Source organism: Fistularia commersonii, chromosome 5, assembly GCF_037954325.1.
Source record: "Fistularia commersonii isolate RoL2024-O1a breed Wild chromosome 5, RoL_Fcom_v1.0, whole genome shotgun sequence".
NCBI lineage: Eukaryota > Metazoa > Chordata > Actinopteri > Syngnathiformes > Fistulariidae > Fistularia > Fistularia commersonii.
Genome location: NC_141288.1, coordinates 18,113,369 through 18,130,806, shown reverse-complemented (window position 1 = coordinate 18,130,806; position 17,438 = coordinate 18,113,369). Strand labels below are relative to the sequence as shown.

Genomic DNA, 17,438 nt, shown 5'->3' with positions numbered 1-17,438 from the left:
GGAATAACGGGAACCGTTCCGCGGTTGTTGAATGAATCCAACTGCTGAAAGGTCTTATCAGCGAAAGCAGACTTTACAATGTGTGTTCACGGTGTCACTAAAACAACCAAGGGTTATTACTGTTGAAACTCACAATATATTTGTGTCCTATTTGGCCCTGACTTGGAAGTCATCATTTACGTGGGCTGGCGTATTAATGGTTCTCTGCATGTGGAAATAAAGTTTTATGACTGATAGTCAATAGAATTGCTGACAAGGTGGAGAATTTTCTCTATTGGCAGATAAACACAGTCCAACAAGTGAAAGACGGCAGAATCCATAGCTCTATTTGTGGCCACTTTAGCTCCTTTAGCACTTTAGACCCTGGAGATGATCGGGAACTCTAATAATTTCCTGGCAGTAAAAGTTCCTGGGATATTGGTGGAAAAGGTGCTATTATTCAGGCTTCTCGACTTGACGGACACTTATTCCGCAATCCGGTTCGGGATTACGTGCGGCAGTGCTGTTCTGTCGGTTATGTTGGTCAATGTGAAGACAGAAGACTTACGTTACTCTACAGATTAAATTTAAGAGCCTTCAAGTGGACATTTCCATCTTTGGATGCTTTTGTTAGAAGCTGATTCCTGACATTTTTGGGCCAAAAGGAAAGATGGCGGATGGAAGATCTTGCCTCAGAGGTGCTGAATGATGCTCGTAATATTTTTTGCGTCTTTCAAAGGCGACTACAAGCTCGCTGCGTTTCTCTTTTTTTTTTTTTTTTTTTTCTCTGACAGCCCGTCTCCCGTTCGGCCTCGCGCCGCTCTCAGATTCCATCATTCAGCTTCTTGACAGCAAAGGTATCACATTCTTCTTTCATCAGCCCGACATCCATCTTTTGCTGCGTGGCCTCCTGTGTGACAAATGAGATGAATGCCGCTCCAATCTCCGGCCAACACAGGAAACCAGAGCAGCCTGGAGACGTTTTACACTTTAGAAAAAGAAAAAAAAAATGCGCACAGCAACAGATTTAAGCCCTGCATTCGCCAAAAGTATTTCCGAGACAAGTGGGCAGTATTTCTAAATGACTGGATTTGGATTCATTTTTAATCTCCTGGATTTGAAAGCTGCATTTCGCATGTATTTTCTGCACAAGAATGAAGTCGGCTTCATGTTCTCCTCCGTTTCTACGTGGGGTTCCCCCGGCTTCTCCGGTTTCCTCCCACCGTCCAAAAACATGCATGAGGTTCATAGGAGACCGTAAATTGTCCGGACGTGTCAATGAGGGGGTGAAAGGTCGTATGAAGGTCGTGTGACGTGTGAACGAGAGAGTGAAAAGTCGTTTAGCATTGAACAATCGCTTCTTGGCATTTCAGCTGGGATCAAGTGTAGCATCTCTTCTTATCAGTTTAATATCTGATACGTCCCTTGAGTCCCTGCGCTTTAAATGCAGCGCTGCTTATGAAACGACAGCCATTTAAATTGTACACCAGCCTGGAGTTGCACACCAAGCTGCACTCAATGTTTTACTCGCTCTGCCAACACCATTCATATTTGTAAAAATGTTTACTCTAAATATTTATTGTCAGCACAACTCCAACTGCACCGTGGACAGCAAAGTTAGAATTTAATTGTACAGGGAAACACGTTTCCACACCGTACATATGGCCATTAAAACTTTGAATCTTCGAACCATCGTAAGCGGTTCAGAGAATGAATGAATGAATGTGAAATTCACCATCGTCTCAGCTTGTGAATGAAATTCATCCCTATCTTCTCTCCAGGCTTCTGTCCAGCTCCGCTCCTCCCTCCCTGTTGAAATGGTCCCACTGTGGGACAATTAAAGGAATATTCTATTGTATTCCATCCAAATCCAGTAGCCGTAGTCTCATGGAGACTCTAAATTTCTCGCAGTTGCAAACGTGAGACCGCGCGCTCCCGCGTCCCGCGATCATCTGGCGAGCCAAGATTTACTGTTCCGCTTCCCCGCTGTCAGCAGGGATTGGCTCCACACGCTTAGCCTTCATTGTGAGGGGTTGCAGGATAAGCAGTGCAGATAATGGATGGCTGTCGGAGAATCGGGTGAAAATCAGGGCACACGCTGAACATCAGAAAGCATTTTCACTCAGTTCTCTCATAACCTTCTGCGATATTGGATTTTGTGCAAATTTACCACGGGCATAAAGTTTTTTCAGTAGAAAAGCAACAGTGTTTCTCCAGCGTTGGACTTGCTTGGAGTCATTTTTTAACAGTTTTATTTTAGAAGTGACTTCACCTGCTCACAGGAATGAAGTTGAGGATCAATAAATAAATACATACTCAAAATAAGAATGCATTCATATTGACTGAGATTCATCAATCAAGGTTGTGCAGTCGCTTCCGCCCCTGGTTGAATTCTGATAGATTGGCTTTTTGTGTGGAGTCTACATGTTCTCCCAATGTCCGTCTTGGTTCCCTCGGGGTTCTCCGGTTTCCTCCTGCAGTCCAAAAACATACAGGATGATCACAGGTGACCCTAAATTGTCCAAATGTGAATAAGGAAGTCAACGTTTGCATGTTTATATGTGGATCTGTGATTGACTGGCGGCCAGTCTCTCTCGCCCAGTGACAGCTGGGATTTGCGCCACCCTAAACCTTCCACTCTGGCCAACAATCTACAAAACTGCCCATTTGGAAATCACCAAAAACCTTTAAAAGTCATATCAGGAAACTCTGAATGTACTCATAAGCGTATTTTATTTATTGGTCTTTTCTTACTACAACGGCAGCACTGGCTGTTACAATACTATCCTCTGCCAAATGTCCGACTGACCGATAAGCCTAAACCTCCACACCCACAAGGGCTTGGAATTGAGGAAAATAGTTTTCCTAAAAATAGACGGGCGGTCAGCTGAGCCTCGGCCGAGCATGTTTGTCTTTAAGCGGAATCAATTCAGACTGATTCACCCGTCCTCTACAAATGTCATACAATGACAACGTTCATGAAATATTGACCTATTTCTCCATTTCAGCGATTTGTAGTGGACATCCAAGCACACAAAAAAAGCTGCAAATATATTTCCAAGAAGACAGGTTCCCTGGCACTGTGGACAAACTGCTGTTAATCTTTAATTGGACTCAAAGAGGATTGGAAACTGATTTTCTGGCATCTGCACCAGCAAGTGTAGGTCTGCCAGCACAAGGCAGAGAGGAGAGGATTTAGCTGGGATGCCAAAGTATACTAGGGGGTCCCGTTGCAGAGCTAGCAGAAATCTGGCAGGGGGGCTGATGGGCGCCACAAAAACCCAAGTCACACAATACCGCAACCTGTCCGTCACTCCAAAGTGTACACAGCAGGGACGGTATCCTGGTAACGTGTCCCAAATTGTATTTTCCAGTTCGTCCAACTTTTTCCTGTGATGCACAATAAGCAATCAATTTACCCTGCCCGGCACGAAAACAGCAAAGATCGCATCCTTCGGCCCCAAGGTGCTCGTTCCTTTGATTCACTAATAGTGAGGGAACGCTGAACTCCACCGCCAGCTTCAAGTGCACTTCCAGAAAGAGGAGAATCCAAAGGGGCTATTTTTCATAGTGTACACGGGTCGTAAACTATCCGCAGACGAGGCAATTACTTCCTGACCCGACACCGCAACACATTCTAGCCAATTGAATGGCAGCAGGGGCCTCCAAGTCTTGTGTTAGAGGCGCTAACCAGGTTAGCTGCGCCGCGAACACAGGCCAACACTGCCATGCCAGATTGGTCTGGGAGATTTAGTGCGGCTCTTTCCAACCCCCCGGAGCCATCTGATGTTGTTCAATTCGGATACTCAGCTCCGTGGGCCCCCCCGGTTCCAAGCTTTCTAGCTAGCATGCAGCGGGGGGGGGGGGGCTATTGCCAAATGTATGTGATTTATGGGCCAATGTGAGGGCTAATGCAGACTGCTTTGCATATGCCCCGGTTTGGCTCTTGGGTGGCTAGTTGCACTTTTTCTGCATATTAAGTGCCTGCAGTGCACACGACACCCCCTTTAAGGCAATCATTGAAGCAAATGTGCTCGCTAATTAACACGCCACTGTGTAAAAACACATCCACTAGTGCGGGGACAACGATAGTTCAGGGAAGGAAAATGGGGATAAAAGGGTTGAGAGGTTTTGGTAAAAATGCTGCAAGCACATGTAGGAGGTAGGATATTATCGGGGCTGAACCTGCTCCGAGCTCCGGAGGCTCTATTATTCAAAGTATTTATACGCTCCCACCATCACCTGACAGCCAGAGAGCTCCTTCTGATCAAATGGAAAAGCAGCAAAGGGAATATTTAATACCGAAATTGTCAATTTTATCATCTCTACCGCAGAAGCTGGGCGGCGTGCATCCGCCGCGTGAACAAACAGACGTGTTTATTGGGGTTGAGTCAGAGAGCGGAGAGTCTATGCCTTCGCGTCCAAATGATCAATAAATGGAGGTTGGTTAAAAAACAAACTACTGACGGTTTGGTTCCAAGGACAAAGCAAAGCGGTTCGATACGTTCGCAATATATTTCATGAGGGAAGAGTAAAAAACGAAGAAGTCCTCGCCTACGCCGTCCCCCACTATGCGTTTACAAGCCAGAGCTGTGTGATTTTGAATATTTCAGCTGGAAGCAGAGCGAACAGCCGATCCTTGACTGTTTCATCACGTGTGTAGAAATGTTTGGCAAACGTTTACGTTCGTTGTAATCTCTTGGATTGCGACGTACCGAATGTATGGACGTAAACAAGGTTATGTTACTAAGATGGTTCGTTGAGCCTTTGGAATCAACAGGAAGTTTAGCTGCCTCACATTTAAAGAGTGTGTGTGTGTGTGTGTGTGTGTGTGTGTGTGTGTGTGTGTGTGTATAGTTCTTTGATTCTTTGGAATAACAGGTAGTTTTAGCAAGTTATATTTTTTTGCAATAGATAGATAGATAGATAGATAGATAGATAGATAGATAGATAGATAGATAGATAGATAGATAGATATTTTTCAATAAATTTAACAATTGTTTCATAATTTGTATTTTTTTTTGATTGTATATATTTTAATGTTGGAAAAGAAGTTTCAAACTTTAATGTGATGAGCAGATGTGCCAAATCGGCAAAAGCCATGGGATCAGGATAAAAATAAAATAATATGTATCTATATATATATGAATAATGATAAAAATCTGTTTTGAAATCATCTAGTCATATCGGTTGATACAGAGCTGTAATTGATTTACTTTAGGTGTGTCTGTTAGCCACATTCATCAGCAACAGTTCCTTGAAAACAGAGTATCATCATAGCTCAGGAGAATCCATCTTTCTCAATATATCAGCTACATCAATCACAAATGAAATCCCCTTGGTGACTACATTTCGAAAATAGCAACACAACATAGGTCGCATGAACCCTTTTTGCGTGTTCATGCCACACCCTCTGGGGAAAAGGTTGGTGAATCCCAAAAAGAACACGTCTTCCCTGATTTTACCATTCAAGTGCACATACTTTGATGATGGGTGTCTCCATCTGTTCTCAGCTCAGGTCTTGAATGGCCCACGCTTGACTAAACATTGGGGGTTTCTTGACTGAACCGGCAGTGTGACTAATATGCCTCAGATCAGGCCACAGTCAAACCAGGATCCTTCCATTTGGATTCTGTCTGGACCATGAATCTCTTGACGGTGCTGTGACTGAACCATAAACGCCAAAACTGACCCTGTCAGGGTCAACATTAATTTCGTTTACAAAGCTGATGACACAGTCATATCTAGTATATTTACAAACCTGGTAAATATAAACATCCTGTATGAATATATGTATGTATGTGTGTATATATATGATTGACATGGGTGTACAATTTATGTATATATCTGTAATCTTCATACATCATGTTTTTTTATGTATGAATGCGTATACATAATGTATACATACAGTACTTGAAAATATTCATACACATATATTAACATTCATACATACATTCATTCATTTATACAATTGATACATTATACATTTATACATATATACAGTATTTATTTTTGTACATAACATAAGCATACACTTACATACATACATGCATGCACACCTCCATTTATACATATTTTTCATATATACATACACACATATATGCAAATACATACACAATTGTATGTATCTATGTACATAAGCATATATACATACATGCACACATATATAATTTTTTCACACATACATGAATTCATACATACACATACATTTTTTCACACACATATATAGACATATATACAGACATGCACACATACACATATATTTTTTCCATACATACATATACATACACATACATACATACTGTACATGCACAAATACATACATTTATACATACATGCACACATACATACGTGCACACATACATACGTAGATTGTTTTCATACATAGATGTACAAATGCATATATAGATATTTTTCACATATCCAGTACATATACATAGACATACATACATACATACTGTACATGCACAAATACATACATATATTCATAAATGTTCGCATACATTCATGTTTTTTTCAGACATTATCAACACAAACAAACATGCATGCATATTGTTTATACATTCATACATAAGTATATACATACATATACACATGCATTTTTTCATACATACATACATACATACTTATTACATACATGCACAAATACATATATGTATTTTTCACACATATATATGCGTACACTTACATATATATATACATACATACATACACATATGCATTTTTTCATACATACATACATATATATACAAATACATATATACATATTTTCCATGATCAAATGCATTCACTTACATGCACACATACAATTTTTTTAGGCATACATTCATACAAACACAAATATACATACGTGCATACATGTTTTTTTTCATACATATATACAAACATAGATACATGGATTCATGCACACATACATATATATTTTTCATACATACACATACATATGTGCGCACTTTTTTTCATACATACATCAACAAATACATGTATACATATTTTCACATATACAGATGCATACACTTACATACATACATATCTGCACACATACATATATTTTTTTCATACATACACATACATACATACATGCACTCAAATATAGAGACATATGCACATTCTGTCATGCATGTGCAAATACAAATATACATATTTTTCACATTAACATATGGATACTCGTACATACACACATATACATACATATTTTATCAGACATACACAAATACATATACATATTTTTCACATGATCATATGCATACACTTACATACATGCACACATACATATTTTTTTCAGACATACGTTCATTCAAACACAAATATACATGCATTCACACATTCCTTTTTTTCATACATAGATACAAAAATGATTGCACATTTTTTCATCCATGTGCAAATACCAATATACATATTTTTATAAATACATACATACATACATACATGTACAAATACATATATGCATTTTTTCACACATACATATACCTACACTTACATACATATCCACAAACATACATACACAAGTGCATTTTTTCATTCATATATACACAAATATATATATACATGTTTTTCACATAATCATATGCATACACTTACATATAAGATCACATTCATACATACATATTTTTTCAGACATACATTCATACACACATACATACATGCACACATACATTTTTCAGACATAAATGCATATATAGAAACATACGCTCATGCATCATGCACACATACACACATACATATGCAATTTTTTTCAGGCATACATTCATACAAACACATATGTATGTATTTGTTTACGTATGTATGGGTTAGGGTAAGTTAGGGTTGTACGTGTGCATTTGTTTATATATGAATAAATGTATATTTGTAGGTGTGCTTGTTTGTATGTATGTATGTGTGCATGTATGTATGTATGTTTGTGTATGTATGTGCGCATGCATGTGTGTATGTATGTGTAATATATATATATATATATATATATATATGTGTGTGTGTGTGTGTGTGTGTGTGTGTGTGCCTGTATGTTAGTATGTATGTGTGAAAAAATTTATATAGGTTGGTGTGCATGTAGGTACATATGTATAAAAAATGTATGTATGCATGTATGTATGTGTGCATGCATGCACATATGAAAGTATGCATATGTATATGGGAAAAAATGTATAAATGTATTTGTGCATGTATGTATGTAAGATAAAGTGCATGCTTGTATGTATGTAAATATGTAAGTATGAAAAAAATTATGTGTTTATGTATGTATGATTGTGTCTGTATGAATGTATGTCTCAGCAAACTATGTATGTTTTTGTACATGTGTTTAGGTATTTATTTTTATATATGTAGGTATATATGTATGTGGGTGTGCATGTCCTGTATGTATGAAAAATGCATGTGTGCATGTATGTATGCATGTATGTAAGTGTCTTCATATGTATGTGTGGAAAAAAATATATGTATTTGTGCATGTATGTATACATGTATGTATGTGTGCATGTATGTATGTATGTATGTTTTGAAAAATATGTTCGTATGCATGTATATGTATGCATAATATATATATATATGTATATATATGTGTGTGTGTGGCTGTATGTTAGTATGTATGTGTGAAAACATTTATATAGGTTGGTGTGCATGAAGGTACATATATATATATATATATATATATATATATATATATATATATTTGTACATATGTATAAAAATGTATGTATGCATGTATGTATGTGTGCATGCACATATGAAAGTATGCATATGTATATGGGAAAAAAAGTATAAATGTAATTGTGCATGTATGTATGTAAGATAAAGTGCATGCTTGTATGTATGTAAATATGTATCTATGAAAAATGCATGTGTGCATGTATGTATGCATGTATGTAAGTGTCTTCATATGTATGTGTGGAAAAAAAATATATGTATCTGTGCATGTATGTATATATGTATGTATGTGTGCATGCATGTATTATGTTTATGTGTATTAATTTGTGTATGTATTTATGTACGTGTGCTTGCCTGTATATATTTGTGTAGACAGAATTGGATATTTACATACACATACATACATACTATATAGGCACACATGCATATATACACACAATTATTTTCATGGATAAATCCATACATGTATACATACATGCACCAATACATATATTTATATATTTCACACATACATATGTATACACTTACATGCACACATACATACATGCATACACAATTTTTTTTCATGGATAAATACATACATGTATATATACATGCATCAATACATATTTATATATTTCACACATACATATGCATACACCTACATGCACACATACATAGATACATGCACACATGCATTTTTCATACATGCACCAACACATATATTTATATATTTCACACATACATATGAATACACTCACTGTACATGCACACACACATACATACATACATACATGCACACTTACATACACACACACACATTTTTTTCATGGATAAATCCATACATGTATACATACATGCACCAATACATATATTTATATATTTCACACATACATATGTATACACTTACATGCACACATACATACATGCATACACATTTTTTTTCATGGATAAATACATACATGTATATATACATGCATCAATACATATTTATATATTTCACACATACATATGCATACACCTACATGCACACATACATAGATACATGCACACATGCATTTTTCATACATGCACCAACACATATATTTATATATTTCACACATACATATGAATACACTCACTGTACATGCACACACACACATACATACATACATGCACACTTACATACACACACAGACACATTTTTTTCATGGATAAATACATACATGTATACATACATGCACCAACACATGTATTTGTATATTTTACACATACATATGCATACACTTACATGCACACATACATATATACATGTATACGTGTATACATGCATGCTTTATACATACATACATATTTTCATTCATACATAAATGCTCACCTACATCATTTTATTAATATATATACATGCATAATATAAATACATGCACACAAACATACATATATCCAAGCATATATTTTCTCATATATATACAAAGATACAAAAATGCATTTTGTCATACATAAATACTTACATACATATATACAAACACACATACATACGTACATGCACACATGAATACACACATTTTTTTTTCATACATACGTTCATATATGCACATACAAATTAATGTGTGCATGTTTGCATGAAAAAATATATGTATGTGTGCATTTGTGTGTCATGGAAAATGTATATATGTAAGTATTTCTGCAGGTATGTATTTTTTTGTAAGTTTGTGGGTATGAGAAAAAAATTTACATATGCATGTATGAATGCCTGTATATATTTGTATGAATGGAATTGTGTACATACACATAGTATACAGGCACACATTCGTACACACATACTTACATTTTTTCATTAAAAATATACATCAATACATACATGCACCAATACATGTATTTAGATTTCACAAATAAGACATACATACATACATGCACATATGCATTTTTCATACATACATACATATTTACATACAGATTTGCATTACATAAATGCAAATCTACATAAAACATACACACATTTTTCATGTTTATATATATATATATATATATATATATATATATATATATATATACATCGTAAATACATGCACACAAACACATACATTCACACATGCATTCTTCACACATAAATACATATTTTTCTTCATGCATTCATATATGCAAATACAGATGTATGTGTTCCTGTATGTATGAAAAAAATTATGTATGTATGTGTGCGTTTATGTACGTATGGACAATGTATATATGAAGGTATATATGTATGTTTGTGTAAAAATATGTATGTATGAGAAAAAAATATACGTATGCATGTGGGAATGAATGCATGTATGTGTATGTATTAGTGTATGTATGAAAAAAAAAATGTGTGCATGTATATATGTATTTATGTATGGTTGTGTATGTATGTCTTTCTGTATATGTGCATGTATGTATGTACATAAGTGTATTTATTTGTGTATGTATTTATTGATGAATGCATGCATGCATGTATATATTTGTACTTGTATGTATGTATGTATTTATGTGTGTATATACTTATGTTTTTATGTATGTGCATATGTATATACGTATGTATATATGTACGTGTGTATATATTTACATATATGTGTATGTATGTGCGTATGTTTATATTTACATATATGTGTATGTATATATGTATGTATGTGTACATGTCTGGATGTGTATATGTTTATGTATTAATGTTTGTATGTTACCTTAGTGTATATCTGTTTGTATATATCTGTATCCTTGTATTTGTATATTTATTTATGTATGTGTGTGTATGTATATATGTAGGTGTGTATGTTTGAAAATAGTCATTTAAGTATGTATGTGTTTATGTATTTGTGTGTATTTATGTATGAAAGTATATATGTGCGTTTGTATGTCCGCATGGTTGAATGCATGTTTGTATGTGTGTATATATTTATGTATATGTGTATGTATGTGTATATGTATGTTACTGTATGTATATATTTGTATGTACTTTTAGTGTATATCTGTATGAATGTGTATATGTATTTATGAACGTTTATATGTATGTATGTATGGGTAAATGTATGAGTATGTTCGTATGTATATTTATGTATGTGTGTATATATGTAGGTGTATATGTATGTGTATGTATGTATGGTTATATGTATGTTTACATTAACATATGTGTATGTATGTATCTGTGTGTGTATATGTGTATGTATTTGTTTGTTTATACATATGCATATATGTAGGTGTATGTGTGTATTTTTGTAAATGTGAATGAATGTATGTATGTGTGTTTGTATGTATGCATGGTTGAATGTATGTCCGTATATGTATTTTTGTATGCATGTATGTCTGTATGTCTATATATTTATGTATATGTGTAAGTATGTTTGTTTTTGTGTATGTCTGTATGAATGAGTATATATATTTATGTATGTTTGTATGTATGTCGGGGTAAATGTATACATAAGAATGTGTGTGTGTGTGTATATATATATACGTATGGATATGTTCGTATATATGTATGTGTCTATATATGTATTTATGTATATTTATATATATTTAGGTGTAAATGTATTTATGTATGGATGTATGTCTATGTATGTGTCATTGTATGGATGTCTATGTACTGTATGTATGTAAGTATTTATGTATGTGTAGTTGGTTAGATGGAGAAGGTTGAGTCACTGTGGCGAACCCTGAAAGGAAAAGCCCGAAGGAGATTTTTTCCATGTACTTCAGTGTGGGTGCACTTCTTGCTCATCCTCATAACAAACAGGACAAGTATGTATGTATACGTATGTATACACATGACCATCCTGGCCACTACGCCTGACGGGTCTGAGAGGACACCAACCTGTGGAGGCGAAGCAAAAGACTGCCTGACAGCGACTCAACCTGTGGCTTGGCTTAACATTTTCAGTGTTCACAAGTCAACTTTTAACTGAAATAAAATTAGACTGAATATAAAACAAATGATTTCATATGGGAATGAAATACTGAGATGTGAGTTCGGACAATGTGTGGGTATTCATGACTTTCAGGTTTGAGATATTCAATCGGTCACACACATCCAAAGGAATCACAAGAACTGAAATAAGTTAAATTTATCAATTTATTTTACTACACTACCTGGAAGAACTTAGGGGAAATTGGCACATATACATTGCTCAAAAAAATAAAGGGAAAACTAAAATAACAGAGTGAATTAATTATTCTCATTAAATACGTTTATCTTTATCTTTTGACCTACATGTCAAATATAACATCCGCACTTTTCTCTGTTGGGCGGCTCGGTGGCGCAGTGGTTAGAGCTGTTGCCTCACAGCAAAGCAACTTGGGTTCAGGCCCCACAGCAACCACTGTGTAAAGTTGTCATCTGTGTGGAGTTGGCATGTTCTCCCCGTGTCCGCGTGGGTTCTTCCCTTCCTCCCACTGGCCAAAAGCATGCATTTAAGTTGATTGGCAACTGTAAAGTGTCCCTAGGAATGAATGGTGTGAATGACCCTGTGCAATACAGGGTGGCCCTATAGGCTGAGAGATGGGCACCAGCCACCCCTCGTCAACCGCGGAGGCGGGGGGCGCAAGTGTGAGTGTCCCAGGTAGAAAAGGAAACATCTTTTTTTTTTAAAATCATAATCACAAGAATATATAGAGACAGATAACACAAAAAGCAGAGAAAAATTGATATGATACAGACACCAAGATGACAAAAAAGGACTTTATTTGATGTTAAGGTTGGACACCACAGCATATGCTGCCATTGACGTGGGGCTCCGGCTGCATGCAGTTACTCTGCACACAGATGCTCGAGTCCACAGCGAAATATCTGAGTTGCTGGAGGAGATCACATCAGACGTTACATGAGCTATTGAAAAACAGTCAATGACAACTTGGGAGCTATTTTAAATGGGTTAAAAAAATGTTAACAGTTAACGTTGGCCAACTTACCAGACTTCCTTCAGATTAATTTAAAGATTAAATTGATAATTTATGTGCCAATTTGATGATTGCAATCATCTGTAAAACTCATTTGCTGAATGCGAAATGTAATGAATATTTTTCTTTCAATTCTACCCTAACCCTGAGTAATTTTTGTTTTGTTATCATTAGCTTTTGGTGGGACTATTGGTCATATTGGTGGGAAAAAACAATATCCCACAACACTGCAGACAGAACAACATAATTGACTGACTTAAGACAGTCACAGCAAGATTGAGATGAACTGTCTCTTTTACCGGTCTGATCGATGCAAAGAAATCATTTAACAGGATTCAATGCCAAGTGTTTGGGAGATAAAGTGTGTTACTTTATCATTTAAAACTTTCTGGGAACCGTCTTTTCCTCTCATCTTCTCCCATCAGCAAACCGTCTGCGTCCATCTCTTCCCTGCATTCCTTTTTTCTCATTTCCATTAATATCATGTCCTTGTTCCATCCATTCATAAATACCCTCTTCCACACCCTCCATTGGTCTGCACTGCTGACAAGCGTACTTAAAAACCTCCATCTTCTCAGTCTCTCCATTCTGTAGCCTCATCCTGTAGTTCTTCTCGGGTCCCTGTCATTCACACACATGTATTCTGTCTGCCCTGCTTCTTCCTTGGTCCCAATGCAGACTTATATGCAAATATTTCAGAAAGGTGTGGCTACAGTCTGATGCACAATGTAATTTCAGCGATTGCAGCATTTATATTTAAAAATAATCGAACACTTATGAATTGAACACAGAATGTTAACAACAAGTCTGTCCTGAACTAACCAGAGATAGGAAAGAAGCTCGATGCTAAGGCTACTAGCCGTTTACCTGCTGCCCGCCGACGTCGCAATTAAACACAATTACGGTTACAAATTTCACTACGTTTCTCTGAGGAATTTGGTTTGCTGACCAGTCACTCTTTCATCGAATTGTCGTAATTTCATCAGGAAAAACGTTTAAATGTGTTTTGTCTACCGTTTTCGGCGTCCCACTCTTCAACTTAGCTCGAATTCACTTCCGGTCCGCATGTTGGCCACGCCCCCTCAGTTTATAACATCGGTCGAAAGTAGGAAAAAAAAATGAAATACGTCATTTCCTGTGCCGAATTGATTGGTCAGATGTTTGTTTGTATGTGTAGATTCAAAAGTTAAATTGAAAATATAGATATTGTATTAATGCAGCCTTATGGTAGCACAGGCCAGTGTCTCCCTGAGCCAGTCCCATGCAGAGGGTTGTGTCAGGAAGGGCATCCGATGTAAAACTTTTGTAGTAGGTCAAAGAAGGAGAGGTGAAAAAGGTAGAGAGTTGGTCGACATGATGCAGAGAAGGAAGGTGGATATACTGTGTGTCCAGGAGACCAGGTGGAAAGGTGGTAAGGCTAGAAGCTCAGAAGCAACCTTTAAGTTGTACTATCAAGGTACTGACGGGAAGAGAAATGAAGTTGGAGTTATCTTGAAGAAGGATTTGTTAGGAATATTCTACATATGCAGCAGTATGGCTTCATGCCTACAAAGAGTACTACAGATGCAAAATTTGTTTTGAGAATGCTAATAGAGAAGTACAGCGATTGCCAGAGGGAGCTGCATTGTGTTTATGTAGACCTAGAAAAAGCATATAACAGGGTACCAAGACAGTGACTCTGGTATTGTATGAGGAAAGAGTGGCAGAGAGGTATGATAGACAGGTGCAAGACATGTATGCTAGCTATGAGACAGTGTAGAGGGGTGCTATAGGGGTAACAGAGACGTTCAAGGTGGAGGTGGGACTTCATAGGGGATCAGCTCTGAGCCCCTTCTTGTTTGCAGTGGTGATGGACAGGCTGACGGATGAGGTTAGATGGGAATCTTTGGAGATGACATTGAATCTGTAGAGAGAGCAGAGACCGAGTTGAGGAAAATCTAGAGAGGTGGAGGTATGCTCTGGAAATGAGAGGAATGAAGGTTAGTCGCAGCAAGACAGAGAATATGTGTGTGAATGAAAAGTACCCGGGTGGTATGGTGAGGCTACAGGGAGTGGAGATCAAGAAGTTGGAGGATTTCCGGTACATGGGATCAACAGTCTGGGGCAGCGGAAAGTGTGGAAAAGAGGTGAAGAGATGGGTCCAAGCAGGTTAGAATGGGTGGAGAAATTGTCATGGGTACTATGTGATAGAAGACTATGAGCCAGAATGAAAGGAAAGGTGTACAAGAAAGTGGTGAGACCAGCGATGCTGTTTGGACTAGAAACAGTTACAATGACGACAAGACAGGAGGCAGAGCTAGAGGTCAAAGAGATCAAGATGCTGAGGTTCTCTTGGGGAGTAACCAGGATGGATAGGATCAGGAATGAGTCCATCAGAGGAACAGCACATGTTAGATGTTTGGAGAAGGTCAGAGAAGCCAGACTGAGATGTTCCGTCATGTACAGAGGGGGGATAGTGAATATACTGGTGGAAGGATGCTGGAATTGGAGCTGCAGGCGGTCTCGAGGAACACCAAAGAGAAGATTTATGGCATAGGGAGAGAGGATATGAATGTAGTTGGTGTGAGAGAGGAGGATACTGAGAATAGGGTTAGATGGAGAAGGTTGATTCGCTGTCACGATCCCTGAAGAAAAGGCAAAAGGAGAGGTATTTATGCATGTATGTCTATGTATGTATGTATGCCTGCATGTATATATTTTACATTATGTTTGTGTGTGTATGTGTATATATGAAAAAAAGTGTATATGTATGTGTGCATGTATGTATGTGTATATATGTATGAAAAAAATATATACGCATCTGTGCCTGTATGCATGAAAAAAAATTATATGTGTATGTATATATGTGTGAAAAAATGTATATATGTAAGTGTGCATGTATGTATATATGTATGAAAAGATGCATTTGTCGATGTATGTATGGATGTATTGATATATGTATGAATGAAAAATGTATGTATTTATGTATGAAAAAATGCATGCATGTATGTGTGCATTTATGAATGTGTGAAAAAATGTATATATGTAGGTGTGTATGTATATATGTATGTATGTGTGCATGTATGTAAAATATATATATATGTATGTGTGTGTGTGTGTATATGTCTATATATATATATATATATATATATATAGGTTCGCATGTATGTATGTTTGTATGAAAAAATGTGTGAGCATGAATGTACGCAAGTGTATGTATATGTATGTGTGAAAATGCATATACATATGTATACACTCCTGCCCCATGCCACCCCATACAAATGTATGTATGTGTGCATGCATGCATGTCTGTGTTCATGTGTGTATGTATGTATGTCCATGAAAACATACATTTCACTTGCAACACTGGTGAAATATTCTCTGTTACATATGCAAAGCCAGAAAAAATATATGCACATCCTCAAACTTGGTTCGTCAATAATCTGTGAAGTGATACCACCTCTACCGGGGGGGTCTGGGGTGCTTATTTTCATCAAAAGCTGGACTGTTCAAAGTCTCGGCAACATTTGAAAAAAATATGAGTCCACCTCCTATAAAAGCAGGATTCGGATCATCTGCTGCTGCCACTGGCCACAAAAGGACAGACCGTACATGAGAGTAAAAGCAAAGGGAATTGTGTATCACAACAACAGGCAGGGCCTCCAATATCCCTCACTGGAGGAGGAACCACTCTCCTACCATGGAAGACTCACCTTTGTGCAGCTGCAGTGATTGTTTGTAAATGATGGCAGCATTGATTTCAGCCTCACATGGGATTTTCTGTGTCTGTGTAATTTGTTTGAAGAGAAGGAGGTAAAAGGGGGTGAAAAGACTGGTAATGGAGATGGAAACAGGGGAGATAAAAGCCACCCACACAGGGACTGGTGTGCAGCGAGCAAGCAAACACCCTTGCACAAACAAGAGCACACTGACGTAGATTTAAAAAAAAAAATCTTTTTTTTTTTTTTTCTCTGTAA

General features: G+C 36.9%; 1 pseudogene; it reads left to right on the top strand.

Annotated features, from left to right (window-relative positions):
• The first annotated feature begins 1,332 nt into the window (after positions 1 to 1,332).
• LOC147234256 (U2 spliceosomal RNA) lies at positions 1,333 to 1,454 on the top strand (annotated as a pseudogene).
• Positions 1,455 to 17,438: the final 15,984 nt, after the last annotated feature.